Genomic DNA, 6,889 nt, shown 5'->3' with positions numbered 1-6,889 from the left:
CCTCCCCAGAGTCCTGCCCAACTAGGGAAAGAGAGAGGCAGGCTGGGAGTATGGATTGACCTGTCAACACCCATGTACATACAGCAGGGAAGCAATTGCAGAAGCCATACCTTCGACCTTCTGCATCCCATAATGATCTTGGGTCCATACTCCCAGAGGGATAAAGAATCGGGAAACTATCAAGGAAGGGATTGAATATGGAACTCTGGTGGTGGGAACTGTACCCCTATTAGCCTATGGTATTTCCATTTTATATATAAAAAAGCAGTAATATAAAATGGTATTTTTTTTTAACCAGAGCAAGATTAGCTATGGTTTATGGTGGTACAGGGACTGAACCTGGGACTTTGGAGCTTCAGGCTGCACATTCTGTATTGCATAACCATTAATACCCTGCTCCCCCAAATAAGAAACCTTAAGTTTGTAAGCTATTTCTCTATTTACTCCTAGTAGGAGTAGAAACATTTTTTAATTAGTTTTGAAATCTATCTAGTACTAATAGCTTGCATATTTGGAGATGCGAGAAAAAGGTTGCAATTAATTGACATATATATACATATACATATACATATACATATACATATACATATACATATACATATACATATACATATACATACTTTTTTACTCTTATTTGATGAAATGAACTTCTTTTCTATGCAATTGACTGGACATTTATTTATTTTTGAAACTGAGTTTGTGCTATTATAACTCAAATAGTCTATTCATTTTCTTTCTTTTTTATTTAAGAAAGGATTAATTAACAAAACCATAGGGTAGGAGGGGTACAATTCCACACAATTCCCACCACACAATCTCCATATCCCACCCCCTCCCCTGTTAGCTTTCCCATTCTCCATCCCTCTGGGAGCATGGACCCAGGGTCATCGTGGGTTGCAGAAGGTAGAAGGTCTGGCTTCTGTAATTGCTTCCCCCCTAAACATGGGCGTTGACTGGTCGGTCCATACTCCCAGTCTGCATCTCTCTTTCCCTAGTAGGATGCGTCTCCGGGGAAAGCAGAGCTCCAGGACACATTGGTGGGGTCTTCAGTCCAGGGAAGCCTGGCCAGAATCCTGATGACATCTGGAACCTGGTGACTGAAAAGAGAGTTAACAGACGAAGCCAAACAAATTGTTGAGCATTCATGGACCCAAAGCTTGGAATAGTGGAGAGGAAGTGTTAGGGGGGTACTCACTGCAAACTCTAGTGTACTTCTGCTTTCAGATATATATTTTGCAGTAGTTTACAGATATGTGTGAACATATGCTCTCTCTCACAGAAACTGGTGTATATCTAGGTTTTGGGACTTTGTTAGAATGTGAACCACCTGAGATGAAATTAGAGTATACTATGAAAGGAAAGGTCTCACCGAGTAATGAAGCTGAAGGGTTGTCATTCCAAATGTGAAGTCTCTGGACACAGTCTGAAGTGAAGCATGTTGCGGTGGCAATCGTTGCGTTGGTTAGGTTGTGATCGGCAGATGCAATATTATTTCATATGGATTGGGAAAGCATACGGGAAAGTGGACCCTATCCAAGGGTTCCAGGACTGGGGGAAGTAGAGGCTCTATAGTGGAGATGTGAGGTTCCTGCTGTCTTAGGGTTCAAAAAGACAATTGATAGTTAATGTTATCATCACATTATTTGATAATTGGGTTAACTTTGAAAAGTCCTTTTGTTAGGGTTTGCTGTACAGTACCCAGTATCTTGTATATAGCTGTGCTATTGGATGCTTCTGATCTACTTGGTCTCGGCTTTTGAGAGAGTCTGCATATCAAATACACAGCCTATACATTAAAAAGATTCAGTTTGTGTTTTGAAAAACTTTGAGACATACAATTGATTTTGCCCCTCTCAAATTAATTAACTAGTGATTTATATGACTACATTTTACTAGGAGTGTACATAAACACCATTCCTACCATCAAAAGACTATGACCCATCCCTCCCACCCACTCCCACCCCCCACTGGCCTAGGAAGCTGCATATCTACCCCTCACCATAGGGTTTTTACTTTGGTGCCCTACTTATAATTTGGTCAGGTCCTGCTTTTAGTTTCCCTTTCAGATCTTCTTATAACTTCTGTTGATGAGTGGGATCATCCCATACTCATCTTTATCTTTCTGAATTAGTTCACTTAACATAATTCCTTCTAGCCCTGTCCAAGATGGGTCAGAGAAGGTGGGTTCATTGTTCTTGATAGCTGTGTAGTATTCCATTGTGTATATATACCACAGCTTTCTCAGCCACTCATCTGTTGTTGGGCACCTGGGTTGCTTCCAGGTTTTAGCTATTATGAATTGTGCTGCTATGAACATAGGAGTACACACCTATTTTTGGTTGGGTGTTATGGAGTCCTTGGGGTATAACCCCAGGAGAGGAATTACTGGATCATATGGAAGGTCCATGTCTAGACTTCTGAGAGTTTTCCAGACTGCTCTCCACAGAGGCTGTACCAATTTATATTCCCACCAGCAATGTAAAAGGGTTCCTCTGTCCCCACAACCTCTCCAGCATTTGTTGCTGCTGTCCTTTTTGATGTATGCCATTCTTACAGGAGTGAGGTGGTATCTTAGTGTTGTCTTAATTTGCATTTCTCTGACAATCAGTGACCTAGAGCAGTTTTTCATATGTTTGTTAGCCTTTTGGATCTCCTCTGTAGTGAATGTTTTGTTCATATCCTCTGCCCATTTTTGGACGGGGTCAATTTGCTTTTTTGGTGCTAAGTTTGCTGAGCTCTTTATGTATTTTGGTGATTAGTTTCTTGTCTGATGTATGGCATGTGAAGATCTTCTCCCATTCTCTGAGGGGTCTCTTTGTTTGTTTAATAGTTTCTTTGGATGTGCAGAAGCTTTTCAATTTGATGTAGTCCCATTGGTTTGTTTCTGCTTTACTCTTCCTTGCAATTGGGTTTGATTCATCAAAGATGTCCTTGAGGTATAGGTGGGAAACTGTTTTACCAATGTTTTCCTCTAAGTATTTGATTGTTTCTGGTCTGATATCTAGGTCTTTGATCCATTTGGAGTTGATTTTTGTTTAGTCTATTCATTTTCTTTCTTACATTTCATTTATCATTTAGTCCATATATTCAAATGCTTAGGAGACAGACTTCCCACACAGAGTATCAGATAAATATTATAAATTTATATCTCATCTATGTTGGAAATAAGTACAGCTTTTTGTCTCCTATCTCTTCAATATTTTGCCCATATCTGTAGCAATACCATAATGTGTCAATTCTTGTAACTTTAAAATTCTATTGAAATTTTATTAAAATTCAATATCTGTGTGTCTTATTATTTTACTCATTAAAACTTTAGTGGTGACAACTATCATTTTTGCTTTCCCATAAAATACAAGAAGCAACTTGGTAATATCTATTATTATTTTATTTGATAGAAGAGAAAAAGAGATGGGGAGAGACCTGTAGCACTATTTCACAGCCTGAGAATTACCTCCCTACCAGTTAGTGACTGGAGCCTTCAACTCACATCCTCACACATGGTAATATGTGTATTTTAACCAGTGCACTGCTACTCTGTTCTGGAAATATCTATTTCTCAGTCAGTTAAGATTTTGATTACATTTATGATAAAACTCCATGAAAAATGCAGTTTTTAATTTCTATAAACCATCGCATTTCTGAGATTAAAAAGTAAACAAAAATTAATTAGAGAGCGACGAGAACAATTCTCACACAGGTTCTTGAAGTCTCCCAACTGAACCACCTCTGCAGTAGTAAAAGTAAATTCGTATAATTTTCTATAAATATAATTTTATTCCAGTCCAATTTAAAATGTACATCTTACCAAACTTTTATCCAGCAGTCATTTATAAATTGTAGCACAAATCATTAGTTAAAAACTCAAAATCAAGGAATTGGGCGGTTCACAGTGGGTGAAGTGAACGTGGCGCAAAGCTCAAGGACCTGCTTAAGGATCCCAGTTAGAACCCCTGGCTCCTCACCTGCAGAGGAGTCGCTTCACAGGCGGTGAAGCAGGTCTGCAGGTGTCTATCTTTCTCTCCCCCTCTCTCTCTTCCCCTCCTCTCTCCATTTCTCTCTGTCCTATTTAACAACGACAACATCAATAACAACAATAACAACAAGAGCAACAAAAGGGAAAACAAATAAATAAATAAAAACAAAAACTCAAAATCGTGAGTCAGGAGGTAGTGTAGCGGGTTAAGCCACATGGCTCGAAGCACAATGACCTTAGTAAGCATCCAGGTTCCAGCTGGCAGCTGCCCACCTGCAGGGGAGTTGCTTCACAAGCGGTGGGTGAAGCAGGTCTGCAGATGTCTGTCTTTCTCTCCCCCCTCTGTCTTCCCCTACTCTCTCCATTTCTCTCTGTCCTATCCAACAACGATGGCAACAGTAATAACTATAACAATAAAACAAGGGCAACAGAAGGGAATAAGTAACTAAATATTAAAAAAAAACAACAAAGTCATTGTTGAATAAAATATTTATTTCTCTTCTAGAATGTAAATCTTATGTGCTTAGCCCACTGCGCTACTGCCCAACTCCCTCTAGAATGTAAATCTTATGTTAGAATGTTATGACTAAATTTAATCTAGTCTCTAGAATTTATTCTGGTGAAAATAGGCACTCAGATATTGGTTGATATAAAAATAGTAGCATCCTGAATTCATTCTAAGTTAAATGAAATGTATTGATTGTGTTAAACACTTTAGGGAATGAGTAATGGAAAACAAAAAACACTTTTTCTTTAACAAGAGATCTCTCTCTCACACACACACACACACACACACACACACACACACACTCTTACAAGTATATGAACAAGATGCCAGGGAAAGAGAGAGAAAGAAGTGATGTATTTATGGCAACCGTACAGTCATTTATCAAATATTATGTTGCCATTGTGTGAAGGTTGGTTATTAACTAAAAAAATCTGGACTTTGTCTCAATAAATTTATTCACAGTCAAGCACAGAAATAAGTGGTTCATACATATAATGTAAATCAGAATGGTAAGAGTCTTAGGACTAGTACAGAGAGTCAAAACAAGAAGCTAGGAATAGCAAATGTACCCTTGAATTATACAGTAAAAAAATTATATAAATAATTTACATTTCAAATGTGCGTATGCAGATGATGGAAATGGATCTAAGTTTCAGGTAAAGGTGTTTTGCAGACACCTGCCACTCGGAGATGAAAGAGAGTATACCCATGTACCAACAACTGTACTACAAACTCTTAATCATTAATAAATGATACAAATATAATAAAGTAAAACATGTACAAGCCTATTTAATATACAAACTGAAACACTATGAAATAAATAAATCACGTATATGATGCAAATGCACATATCTACATATGAGAAATATAGTAACATATTCAGATTTTTAAGATAAGTAATCACAAATGTGAAAATATCTGCTGTAATCAAAGAATAAAGGTTTGAGATGCAAGTATATAAATATATCATGCAAAAATAATTATCAAAGTGTATTCCAATAATATAATGAAGTTAATATGCTCAGAACAATTTCATGGAGGAGTTAGGTATTTAAAAAATGAATGTTTTCCACCAGAGGAATACAGGTCATATTTCCCTTATCTGAGAAAGAAGAGATATAAAAGGACACTCAGAAATCAGTAATAGGTGTAGTTATGACTTAGCAAGGAAGTGAAAGCAGAGCCATAGAAATTGATTGAAAAAAATACAGATATAGATATAAAGTCAACCCATGTCTGTGATTTTGGAAGCACAGACAAGAGCTTTGGAAATTGCAACTTCCTCTAGAGGACAATAAAGACAGAACTCCATTAGTGGGAACAGTGTGTAATATATCTCTTAAGTTTATAAATCACAGTTAAATCACTAATATTTTTTAAATTAATGTTTCCATTAAATGATAGAAATGTATTATTGATGAATAGAATTTACATGCTTTAATAATAGTGACAGGTACTAAATAACCACCTATAGTACTACAATATCTTTATTAATTTCATCTTGCTGTTCTAAGAAATTAACAAAATGCTATATCTAAAGCAAAAACGGCTTTAACTTGCTGTTCCAGAGATCAGAAATCTAAATTTAGTTTTATGATGTCAGTATATCTTGTTCCATCTGGAAGTTCCAGAAAGTAATCTTTCTCTTTCCCTTTCTAGCTATATTCAAAGGCAGAATGAAGGAAGCATTCCTAGGAGCTTTGAAATGAATTTGTCCTCAAGTCAATCATCATTCTTAACATCATCCTGATAAGACCTCATTGAAGATTCTGAACCAGATACATCAGGCAAAGCTGCTCCTGAATTCTTAACACAGAGAAACCAAGATAAGAAATGCTTATTTTAAACTACTAGTGTCAGTGTGATTTACTGTGCATTAAGTTACCTGATATAAAGTTTGTAAATAAAATTCTAAATATTAATATAATTTGGGTGCTAAGCTTACATGCTTTGTAGGTCACACATGTTATAATGTTTAAAGAGCCAAGCTTAAGCCCCCAACCCCCACCTTCAGGAGAGAAGCATCAAGAGTGGTGAAGCAGTGTTTTAAGTATCTCTCTCACTTCTTAACTATTTCCCCCCTCAATTTCTCTACCCAAAAATAAATACATTACTTAAAAATATTAATAAAATTTGTTGTATACTAATGGCTTTGTGAGTGATCTTTTTTTTACTCTGTTATTTTTATCTCAAATAAATACAGTGGTGTACTGGTAGAAAAGATTCTGTAAAGATTATATTTTCAGAGACCGTGCTCACATAGGCAATCACGTGCTGAACTCACCTAACACAGCTTATATTACAGCAAAATATCACAAATCTCATAAGAACACAGCTAGAATTTTGGGGACAAATGTCACTATCTGAAAGTGAATGTGTATACACTTAGTTATGAGCAGAAGAGA

This window comes from Erinaceus europaeus, chromosome 5 (assembly GCF_950295315.1).
Source record: "Erinaceus europaeus chromosome 5, mEriEur2.1, whole genome shotgun sequence".
Taxonomy (NCBI): domain Eukaryota; kingdom Metazoa; phylum Chordata; class Mammalia; order Eulipotyphla; family Erinaceidae; genus Erinaceus; species Erinaceus europaeus.
The sequence above is the reverse complement of the archived record's forward strand: the minus strand, read 5'-3'. Positions refer to the sequence as shown.